This window comes from Eschrichtius robustus, chromosome 5 (assembly GCF_028021215.1).
Source record: "Eschrichtius robustus isolate mEscRob2 chromosome 5, mEscRob2.pri, whole genome shotgun sequence".
In the NCBI taxonomy this organism is placed as follows: domain Eukaryota; kingdom Metazoa; phylum Chordata; class Mammalia; order Artiodactyla; family Eschrichtiidae; genus Eschrichtius; species Eschrichtius robustus.
Window position 1 is genome coordinate 11,969,867 of NC_090828.1, and position 12,012 is coordinate 11,981,878.

General features: G+C 42.4%; 1 protein-coding gene across 5 annotated transcripts in view; it reads right to left on the minus strand.

The window, feature by feature from the left end:
- Nucleotides 1-12,012, minus strand: part of RHBDD1 (rhomboid domain containing 1) — a 115,117-nt gene that overhangs the window by 20,628 nt on the left and 82,477 nt on the right. The window lies entirely within an intron of this gene.

The window sequence follows — 12,012 nt, forward strand, 5'->3', positions numbered from 1 at the left end:
TATATGTATAACTGAATCACTTTGCTGTACAGCAGTAATTAACACAACATCGTAAATCAACTATACTTCAATTTAAAAAAAAAGAAAACACCACTTTCCCAACTTCTTTAGACAAATCTAGGCCTGAGGTCCCCCCCGTCAGGCAACCACTTCGTAGTCACGAGCATCTCCAGTGCAAGAAAACATCTCACACAATTTTCTTGAGTAATTATCTCCCTAAGTTGATGCCAGGAAAATCTTGTTCTTTCTCTGGGGAGAATATACTTCGGGATTCCTGCCACAAATTAAATGGTCTAGATGAGTTTAGAGAAAGATCATTTAAGGACAATCAAAAAAATTATACACACACACACACATATACACACACACTGGAAAAAGAAAATACCAAACGTGAACGAGAGTGCCTAGGTTGGAAGTCCAGGTAGGAACCCCATGAGGAAGGATAGTGCCAGGGAGACAACACAAACTCAAGAAGGGTTCTGCATCCCTCTGTTTTGAAGTCCAGGTCCATCAAGAGATCTTAAAGGAAATACATAAAAAGAATATAGCAGTGGAGAAACTGAAGTTTTACATCTCCAATTTTTATGTTATAGGCTTCCTTCCCCGCCTCTAACTTCAGTTTATAAACTGAAGGCTTCAGTCTTTTGAATACACAAGGACACTTGTGCACACACAACCAAATCCAACCAAAAAATGAGAAATAAAAACCAAAGCCATTTCAAATATACCTCAAGCGAGAGCTTGATCGAGTGTCTGGACTCCAGAGACAAGTCTGCCTGGTCATGGTGGTAGTCCCAAGGCAGGTGGCCAATCAGAATTTGTTGAATGACTGAATCCCAAAGAATTTTCATGGATGGAGGGTTAAGTTCCACCATTTCCAGCTCCTGCCTTGACCCACAAACTCAGCCATCCAGGGGCGCTGCAGGTTTTTGGTTTAGCCCTAGTCTGCCCTGGAGCCATCCAGTGAGATCCATCTAGAGACCCTGGGGATCCAGATGAGCTGACAGGAGAAATTGCTCCTGGTGTCCATTTACATCAGAAAAATGAGGATCCACTTTTCTAGGGGTGAAATCAGGGCTGAGGAAGAAAAGGATGGCTCTTACACAATCTTCATCTCTCTCTCCCCTCTCATGCAGTCCCTTTGTATTTCTTTCTTTCATAAGAAGGGGGCTCTCTAGCTTTCCAACATGTTCAATAGCTACGAAATCCAAGAACTCTGAAGACAGACCATGAAGATTCACCCTTGGATTAAAAAAAAGTCACATCTCGTGAAAACACAGATATCACAATGAGAAATACCTGAGAGAAAACACAGAATTTGAAACAAAACAAGAAAGACAGGCAAAAAACACTTCTTTGGTTTTGTCAAGAAACTTATTTGAGTATTTGAATATTAATAATATCCACATTTATCCCACACTTGTAAGGCAAAGCAAATACACTATGGCAATTAAACAGAGAAAAGAATTATCACCCTAAAGTGGCTACTCCTTCATAAGAGCTACCAAAATGCAAATAACCTGTAGCTTGTTCTTTCTTGTGCCTTAGCTGTAATAGAGAAAACTGGCTTGGAAAAGAACAACGAGAGAAAGACAAGGACTATGTTTTGAATGCACAGTTTGGGGGACGTCCACCATGACGGCCGTGTAAAAGAAATAAGCTATCCAGGGCTGACGTGGGCTTTAACATAATACCAGACTTTACCACTTTCTATTTTGTTCATTCTTTCACTCTTTCTCTTACTAGGTGATCATTCATCCAACAAACATTTATTAAGCACTTTCCCGGGGGGGGGGGGGTCTGTGATAGGTGTGGGGTGCACAGGAGTGAATAAGAGCAGGGGGATGGCTTTATCCACTGGAGAAACAGTGCTCAGGGACTAAGCCTGTGAAAATGTCTGAGATCTCAAAGTAATTAACTGGCTCCCTCAGTGAAAAAAAAAAAAATCTATAAAACTGAAAAGTAATAAGTATTTGATTAAATGCCTATGAAATGTACCATATATCAATCATTTATATCTCAACTCATAAATATGATATCTATATTTATAGTCATTTACTTAAATATTTATTTATATACTACGGATGGGCTGTCACAGGTTTCAACATGTGAAATGACACAGGGTGAGGGCAGGGTTTCTGAAAATAAAAGCTCACAGAAGTCCTCAAAAGTCCCCACAGGATGGACAGGACATCTGTGCTCTCCTGGAGTTCACAGTGTAGTGGAGACAAGAGGCACACGCCAGTAGCCACAATCACCTTGTGAAGTATCTAAGAAAGTTACCCCTCTGAGCCTCATTTTCTTCATGAAAGAATAACCTACTGAAAACCAGAAACCATGGCCTTTGGGGCAGTTTTGAGGTCCAAGTTAAAAAAAAATAAAAAAGATGGGAAAGTATTTCATAAGCTCAGAGTGATGAGAAGTAAAATTTTAACCCCTTTGGTCTTCGCTCCTCCTGGTGGTAAATGTCTCTTACTATGTCGGATGCTACACCTGCTGCCTCCTGGGAACTGGTGCTCAGACCAGAGACAAATCTCTACCGTACCCTAAACATAAGGCTGCTCTGGTGCCCTTCTGCAGCCCACAGATGTCTCTGATGGACAGACACACGTAAACCAGGACGCTTCATGTAAAGATAAAACTTGGTCTGTATCATGAGATTCCAAAGAGATAGAGGTTAAAAAAAAAAAAAGAAAAACAAGAAAGCCAAAAAACAAAAAATCAAACCCCCCCCCCCCGCCACTTACACTGGTAAAAATGAAACCATTTTTCAATTAGCTCAGCCCTAAGCAGACACCACCATCTATTTTGTCCTAAGAATGAAAAGCTGTGGACTGCTCCTAAAGTCAATTTTACTTCTCTCTTTTGTAGACATTTCATGAAATACCTTAATCTTCCCAGCTGGCAACATTAGTAGGTAAAAGAGGAAAATGAACTCAGTTTTGGAAAGAAAGGATCATGTGGTATAACACAGAAATATCTCCTAGGAGGCAGTCTGGTTCTATTATTTGTCCTTTTCCCCTTTTTCCTATTCTTCTTCATGGGCTCCCTTTTAGGGAGCGGGCTGGGATGGGGCTGGGGCAGGGTATGACCAGGTTAAAAGCAGCCCAGGACACAACGTCATAAACGGAAGAGGGACAGCAGTTATAAGCTTCTGCAAATAGAACCTGGCCGCTTCAAATGTGTCCGACTAGACCCTCCTTCTGGCTCTTCAAGATTTCCTTTGTATCTCACCACGGGATGTGTGTTAGGATGACATACAATGTGTTTAAATAAAACAAGAAAACAAACCAAGAAAAACTCTGCATGATGAAGAATGAAAATCTACTAAAAATACTTTACAATGGCTTCAAACATGAAATCACATTTACAAATAACATTTTCATGACTTGGGCATAAGTGACTCAGGAACATATGGATTAAATTTCCTTCAGAATGCATAGGGCTTTAAAAATCAAGCAGAAACTTGCTTGGCAAAATTAGCTTCGTTTGTAGAGCAGAGCTCTGGGGAAGAAAAGAAAAGTTCGTCAGACGGCACTCGCTTTGGCATCCCTTCTCTGGTGCTTTCTTTGATGACCAAGTCAACTGGCTACAGTGGCCATTGCCTAGGAACAACTTTCTTGCAAATCGTTTAACTCTCTTTCCCTGTTTAGGCAAAGTGTTCAATAACTTTATAATAAATGACTCTCCCTCACCTCGACTATCTCAAGCATCAAAAATCAAGGTCTAAGGTCCACTTCTGTAAAAAATGTTGAGCCATCTTAGGCAGAGAGCAAATGGCTACCGCATCTTTGCGGCAATCAGGTATGACTGCATATATAGGGACGTTTTTATTTCCTATTAATACATTTGGAACTAAATACATTTTTCCCCCCAAATTAAAGATACACATTTTAGACAGAGCCCACAACAATCAGGCTCTGTTTTACCTGCCCAAACTTTTTGGTTTCCTTCACCACACAAAGTTCACACATGAATACTACCACCACCAACACTGCTATAAAATAACCTTAGCATTCACAGTGTTTACTGTTTCCAAAATGCACCCTCAAAGATCACCTCATTCCATTCTGGGGGACAGTCATGACAAGTATTTTACCCATTTTTAGATGAGGAAACTGAGGTTTGGAGAAAGGTCATATAGCAACAACTAGCCATTCTGCAAATACCAATTGTACTTTCCTGTCTTGGCATCTTTTACTGTTTATTTTGATAATTTTTAATAGTCATGTTCTCTAGAATACCTATTCCCTTTATCCCCACTGACTAGAATCTCCCATTCTTCAAGGACCAGAACAAATACCACACCTTTCAAGATGTGATCCTTGAACACTAAATCTCCAAGCAGGATGATCTTTTAATGTATCAACTGGGCTAGGCTACAGTTACCAATTATTCAATCAAACACTAATTGGGGTGTTGCTCTGAAAGTTTGTGGTAGATGTGATTAAGTCTCTAATCAGTTGACTTCAAGGGAGATTATCCTAGTTAATCTAGGTAGGCCTGATTTAATTAGCTGAAATCCCCCTAAGAGCAAAGCTGAAGCTTCCTCAACAAAGAAGAAATTCCACTGATGAACTGCAACTTCAGCACATGTCCCAGAGTTCCAGCCTACCCTTCCCGAAGGCCTGCCCTACAGACTTCAGACTTGCTGGTTCAGCTCCCACAATTGTGAGCTCCTCAGTGAGTCAGGCACTGCTTGTTACTGGATCATGAGAAAACAGCAAGATTTTCATGAAGTTCACAGGGTACATTTGGGAATATCCTGACTTAAAATATTTGTTATGTGGCATTTACGGAATTCACTCTTGGGGATCTGGGGTCACCTCACAAAGAAGTGGTCCATTTTCTACATCAGGTTCTCAAAGTGATTCCCAGACCAGCATCAGAGCGTCACCTGGGAACCTGTTAACCAGTCAGAGTCTCACACCCCATCCCCAAACCCATTAAGTCAGGAACTCTGGGGGTGGGGCCCAGCTCTAAACACAGGAAACCATTCTGTTTAGTGTATAAGAGAATCCCCTGCAGAGCTCGTTGAACTAAAGACTGTTGGGTCTCACCCAGGACACATGGCTATTTACATTTAAAGGAATTAAAATTAAATAAAACTAAAAAAGCAGTGCCTCCGTTGTACTAACCACATTCCAAGTGCTTAGCACATGTGGCTACTGGCTACCATGTTGGACACTGAAGATAAAGACCATGTCCATCACTGCAGAAAGTTCTACAGGACAGTGCTGCTCTAAAGCCACTGAGAGGGACCCCTAGGAGAAACCCCTCCAAACACACGTCAGGTACTATAGGCAGGGAAAACAGTAATTTCCATTACTAGCCTGACACTGAAAAAGCACAAGGCCAGATGGTCCGAATCAAAGGCAAATGTTCCTCTGTGATGAGGCCGCTTCTCATGTGGGCGATTCTCTGTAGCCTAGGATGAGTAGTATCAGGGATTTATTTACTTAACACTGGTTAAGGCTGGGGAACCCAGCAGCAGTAGCGCAGGCTACGTGAGTCATCAGAATCCTTCTTTTTATTCTTTCACAGGGGTGGGGGTGGGGATTAAGACGCTCAAAGCCTTTAGAAGCTCAGGGCCTCTGTTTTAACTCTGGTGGAACAAAGGACAAAAGTAGGGTCTATATTGCACCATCAACTGTTCACTTCCCGAAACAGCTCCTGGCAAGGCTATTGCTAACCTCCGTGTTGCTAAATCCACGGATCCTTTCTCAAGTCCTCATCTGCCTGGGACCACTGGGGCATTTGGCACAGATGGATTCTCTTTCCTCCTAGAAAAAGATTCTTGTCTTCTAGGACCAACTGCTCTCTTTGTCTCAGTTTTTCCCACCCTGCTTCACTGGTTCCTTCTTCTCCCTCTCCTTTGCTGGTACCTCTTTTTCTCTCTGACCTTTTTATGTTGGAGACCCCAGTGCTCAGACTTTGATCCTCTTCTCCATTTTTACTCACTCCCTTGGCGATTCCACCCACTTTCGTGAATTTAAATACCATTTATATCATGGCGATGACTACCAAATTTTTATTTCCAGACCATACCTGTCATCTGCTCTCATACAGAACTACTACTCCATCCCCACATGGAACTCCCATAAACTTGTCACCCTCTCCAGGTCCAAGACTGAACTCCATTTTTTTCCCTGCAAACCTGCTCTATCTGCATGTTCAGGTTAATGGAAACTCCAACTTTCCAGTGCCCTCAGCCCCAAACTTTATTCCTCCTTCACTTCTTTCTCTCACAATCACCACCATTGTGTCAAAGAATCCTCCTGCTCTACCTTTGAAATGTATCCAGAAGCTAACCGCTATGCATCTCCTCCACGGCTGCCATCCGAGGGGGAGCTGTGGTCCTCCCTTGCCTGGGTTACTGCAACAGGCTCCTAACTGGTCTTCCTGCTGCTACCCTCTGCCTCTGTCTTCACATGGCCTATCCCTCTGTGTCTATCTTCTCCTTTTCTCTCTCTTATCAGCACACCTATCATTGGGTCTAGGGCCTACCCTCATCAGGATGATCTCACCTTGCCAGTGTTACTTTCATTACATCTGCAAAGACTCTTACTCCAAATACAGTTGCATTCTAAGGCTCTGGGGGCACAGCTCTTTTGGGGGTCAGCATTCACCCCACTATGCTGCCCCACAGACTATTCTCAACACAGTAGCCCCAGTGAGCCGTTAAGAAATTAAGTTAAGTTATGATACTCTGTGCTCAAAACCCTCTAATGGCTCCCATCTCACTTAGAGAAAAACCAAAGTCCTTCCGCTGGCCTAAAAGGCCCTATGTGATCTGGCTCTTATACCTCTCCGTCCTCACCTCCTACTGTCCAGTCATAACAGTGGCCCAGATTAGGGGATGTGGATTTGAGACATGTTTTGACTTAGCATCAAGATCACCTGGTTACTGACAACACCCAGGAGGTGACAACTGATGAGGAACAAGTTGGGGAGGTGGAAAAGGTATGTACATGCTGCATTTGAGATGTCCTTGAGTTCATTTATATATTGATATAATTTCAGAAAGAGGTCTGGGGCTGAGAAGATAAATTTGAAGTATAAATCGTAACTAAAGCCTTAAGAGAAGAAAAGAGGTCCAAGAATGAAGTCAATAGGAAAACTGATATTCCAAGGTAGAGTGAGTAGAGGGGGGTGAGCCTGCAAAGGAGGCCAAGGAAAGAGGTCAGAGCAGTAGTGGGAAATCCAGGAGGGTAGGCATCAGGGGGGAAGAGGGAGGAAAAAAGGAGGGTTTCAAGGAGTGGATAGTTATGTTAAGTACATCTGGGGAAGAGAAGTGTCTCCAGGCCTTAGCAACATTGAGGCCGCTGGGGAACTTGGCTAGAACTGTTTCATGAGAGTAAAGGGGGGCAGCAGCACGACTGAAGAAGTGGAGACTCTGCAGACGGTAAGTGGAGAGGAAAGGTGGTGAATGAAAGGCAGTTGTGCTGTTGGTCTTTCTCTCTTTGGGGATGAGTGTGGAAAGAGACTCGAGTAGGTTTCTATATTGACAGGAAGGATCTGGTAAAGACTCAAAAGCTGAAGACAGAGGGAAAGGGGGATAATCAGTAACAACAGCTTTTCCTGAGAAGTTAGGACAGGTAAAGGATTAGCTTTTGGTAAGAGGAAAGAGACTTCCCTGCCCAGCTGTCAGGAGGGACAAGTGAAGTATGGGGATGGATACAGGTAAGTTTGTAGTTTTCATCATGGGACGCTGAGGGCATTACCTACAGGTGGATTCCATTTTTGGGGGGAAGTCGAGGACAGGTGAGATGTTGATATCATTTATAATAGACTCAGTTTGCTCTGTTGGGGCACATTCTGCAGTTGGGCTCAGCTGCCAGGCGCAGGGTCCGAGAAGCCTAGTGGCTGGGCTCATCTAAGTCTGTGGGTTTTTTTCCATATAGGTGGACGGAGGACTGAGCATCAGGGGCACGGGAGGTATGTATAAGAGAGTAACTGAAACAAAAGACTGGACATCCAAGCACCGGATGGAGGCAAGCAAGACAAGAAGGGAAGGAATTAATGAACTGGAAAGGGGAACAAAGAACACCTGCAGCTGAGTACCCAGAACGTTAAGGTCACCTAAAAGTGGTCGAAACACTACATACTAAGTCCGTGAAAGCTAAGAGCCCAGTGTATTTAACACAAGAAGCAAAGGAGTTTTAGATACAACCACTCTACTACCAAGGTACCAAGTGCCACCCTACTTCCTATCAAAGAGAACCAGAGGGACCTTTACATTGAAAAGGTAAGAAGGAGGCACTGAAATTCAAGGAATATCATTCCAAATCTGGATTTCATACCACTAAATCACTTCCAAGTGATGAGCTTTATTTTATTGATTTTGCTATAACTGATTCTATGTAAGTGTCCTATACACAAGTTTACCTGATTCTTTATCATCTAAACTTACCCTCTGGTGCAGTGGCTCTCAACAAATTTTGGCCCCTAAGGGAGAACTGGCAATGTCTGGAGATATTTCTGGCCGTCACAACTGGGAGGAAGGGTGCACGAGCACCTGGTGGGTAGAGGCCGGATGCTATTCAACATCCCACAATGCACAGGACGGCTCCACCCCAACAAGGAGTTATTCAGCCCCAAACGTCAACAGTGCTCAGGCTGAAAAACTCTGCTCCAGAACAAACATGCTTGCAAATGTACGCTATTTACATCAGAGAGAGGAGGGCTCAACTTGGGATCCAAGTAACAAACTGTCTTCAAATTTTCTGTACCATAAATATACCAAGAGCCTAAATAAAACTACCTTAGTTTTTGGAAAAACATCAACAGATTAGTACACAAAACCTTGTAGACTTAGATATGTAAGAAAGCATATGGATGCCCTTGATGACTTCTTCCTACCTCCTTCCTTCCTTGCCTGGTTTTTCCCATTCTCCTGTTTATTTCTCTCCAGAAGGAAGCTCTGTTCTTCACCAGTTCCTGCATAGTGGAATATTAAGTTCCAATGGTAAATTAATTTTGACAAAATTCCTTTATCAGAAGTAAATGTGAAAGTCTGAAGAATTTAGTTAGCTGGCCTTTTGCCCATATACAGAAATGATTAAAGACCAGACTGCGATTAAATTCTGAGCAGAGTGACATAATTAGCAAATTTATGAATGGGTCTTCTTTTCACAGTTCTACTGTCAGGACTAATTACTTGTATTAATTAGAACTGTCAACACATGAATATGCTTGTTGAAGCCGCTTCCTATGGTAAAATACGAGACTGGTAAATATGAAGACACTTGGAAAGATGCAAAGACTTTCATTTATTAGCAACTCTAAATGATGCAGAAGCACTGACTGCACAATGAGCCTTGGGGATTGACTGTAAATGGATTCCTCGTTAATGAATTTGTTCTTCCTTGCTTAGGCGTTAGTCTTGGTTTAGCGTTTGGACGAAATATTCAATATACCACTACTTTAGGAGGACTGTAGCAAGAATAAGGGAAAAATTCTGCAAGTTACTGGAAAAGTAGAGTAGCAAGGATGGTTAAGGTGAGCAAGAGAGAGTTCCTGTCTCGTCTTTGATTAGTCTGAGATCTAGTGTAAAACAAGTTTTAAGAACTGCTTAAGTGAAACGGGAAGGACAGCTGGGGGATTAAGAACTAGAGTTTGAGACCCAGTTTTAACTCTATGTGACCTTGCGTAAGTGGACAAGTTACTAAGCCTCTCTGTGCCTTGGTTTGCTCGTCTGAAAAATGGGGACAGCAATAGAACTTGTAGAGGGCTGTGGTGAGCCTTAAATGTCAACATATATAAAGGGCTTAGAGCAGTTGCCCAGCACAAGCTACGTGCTGGCTGTTACGGTTTTCATAATCATCACCTGGGATGGCAGTAGAAACAGAATTTCGAGCTCCAAGAACGAGATCCTTGGAGCAGGACGCAGTGCTTTGGAGTCAGATAGAGGTATGAATCCAGGCCCATTACATTTAATTTTTAAGCTTCAACTGTGCCCTACCTCATGAGTCCCTGTAAAAAGTAAATTTAAAAAAATGCATGAAAGGTACTTGCTGTGCCTGGTACATAAAAGAGGCTTGCTAAATATTAGTGCTTAAGCATTCATTACCATTATTATCTTTTTGGAGAAATCTTGAGACACTGAAATAAATGCCAAAAGAAAAATTTTAGTAAGTGACCTAAGATAAGTGGAGAGAGCACATGTGAAAGAGGAGAAAGGGAAATGAAGAGGATCTATCGAGGGCCTTCTCTGGGAAGGGTGCCCTCATCTCCTGTCTCAAGCGGCCGTCACCACAGCCCCAAGAGGAGGGTTTAACTCCCCAGCCACAGAATCCCCATAAATCCCCTAATTACCTTGTTCACTGGTGAAGGAAAGACAGCTGGGATTCCAACTGGGGCCTGAATGGCTGCGAAGCCCACACTGTGTCAGGGCGTGAAAGCCAGGCTGCAAAGGGCTTCATCACAGACCGTGGGGGGAACAGACTCTGAGCTCTTCCTACTTTCTTCCTTCCCCCCACCATTACATATATTTAAAAACACAGTCATCAAATTCTTGATAGGCAAAGCTTGTTCCGGCTGGCTAAACTTTACCTGATAACTACCATAAAATCACTACCGTAAGACAATTTTAAATTAAGGCCGGTTAATCAGTTTTTTAATCCTGTTAAGTACCAACTTGGCAACGGTCCACAAAAATGAGAATTATTCTCGTTTTATGCTTTGTTTTAAAAGGTCTTCCAGAGACACACACTTCTGACAGTGTGAAGATGGCCCGACTCACAGAGGCTGCAGGGAGCTTTTAGGGAATGAATGAGAAGCATCTCCGAGGGTCCCTCCCAATTCAAAAAGCTAATGCTTCTGCATGCAGCAAGATGTCGATGCTAAAGTTGATTTCAATTAAAAATCCATTTCTGTACAAATGTTATAAAACTAGACTAATAAAATGTAAGTTGGTGACTCCTAATTTTGCCTTAAAAATTATGCGATACCTTAAAGATCAATCTGGCCAAAACGCCATAGCATCAAAATAATCAGTGCATAAAAAGAAAATCTAGTTGTAGGATGTCCTGGATCCATTCACAAGAAAGCTCGGTTAAATGCAAGATGCCAGAAAATCTGCTGGAGTTCCCAATGTCATGTCAGAAAGCAAGCTGCTCCAAGCTGCTCCCTGGAACCCGTTAAAACTTACTTTAAAGGACAGATCTTCCCCCCTCTACTCTAGTTGCTCACTAGATAGTTCTCGAAGCAAATGCAGGTACCAAAGGATCTTACTGACCGGTAGTGGGGGATATGTAGTAGTAATGGTCAGAATGTGCATTATTACTCTTCGAATAACCCCGTTTATTTTTTTGATTGCATATTATGCTTAAAAATGAACTTGGGGGATATGGTAAAAACAGCTCTGAATGGGGAGTACGATGATGCAGATTCCAGGAGTAGCTCAGGGACGGTTAAGCCGTGTGGCTCTAGCCAACACCCTCTCTTTCTAGGGTGCAGTGTGCCAAGGTGGTTAGGACCAGGCCGTTTCTAAGGCTCTTACAGAGTTATAATCTAAGAATAACTATATTAACAAGAACTCTGTAATTCTTATAAGGCCAAACCGCTGCCACAGGGCTCTTAGGCTAAGGTTTTTTGCACAGTTGCTGAAAGCGTCAGCTGAGCTCTCCTCAAATGGCAGTGGTGCCGTCAGGTTATAATCGTCTCTAATTGGTGCTTTCGTGAATTGCAAATTTCCTAACCACTAAAAGGCCTGAAAAAGAATCTCATTCCTCTGTAATCAGAAACACGTTAAAAGGCAAAATAATTAAAAAAGAAAGCACACTACGAGCAATAATCATTAAAACTCACTGCTTTATGTTTATGTTAACATTCCTCATCAGTAAAAACAAGTCTAGAGAACAGAATAGACAAAAAACAAACATCCTATTTTACAATTTCTTAATTGCATGATTTCCAGTAAGAATTCCTATGTGAAATAAGTCGGTCTTAATTGTTTCTTTTCTTGTCATCGAAACATATTAGGAAACCACCCACAACCTTTCCTTCCTT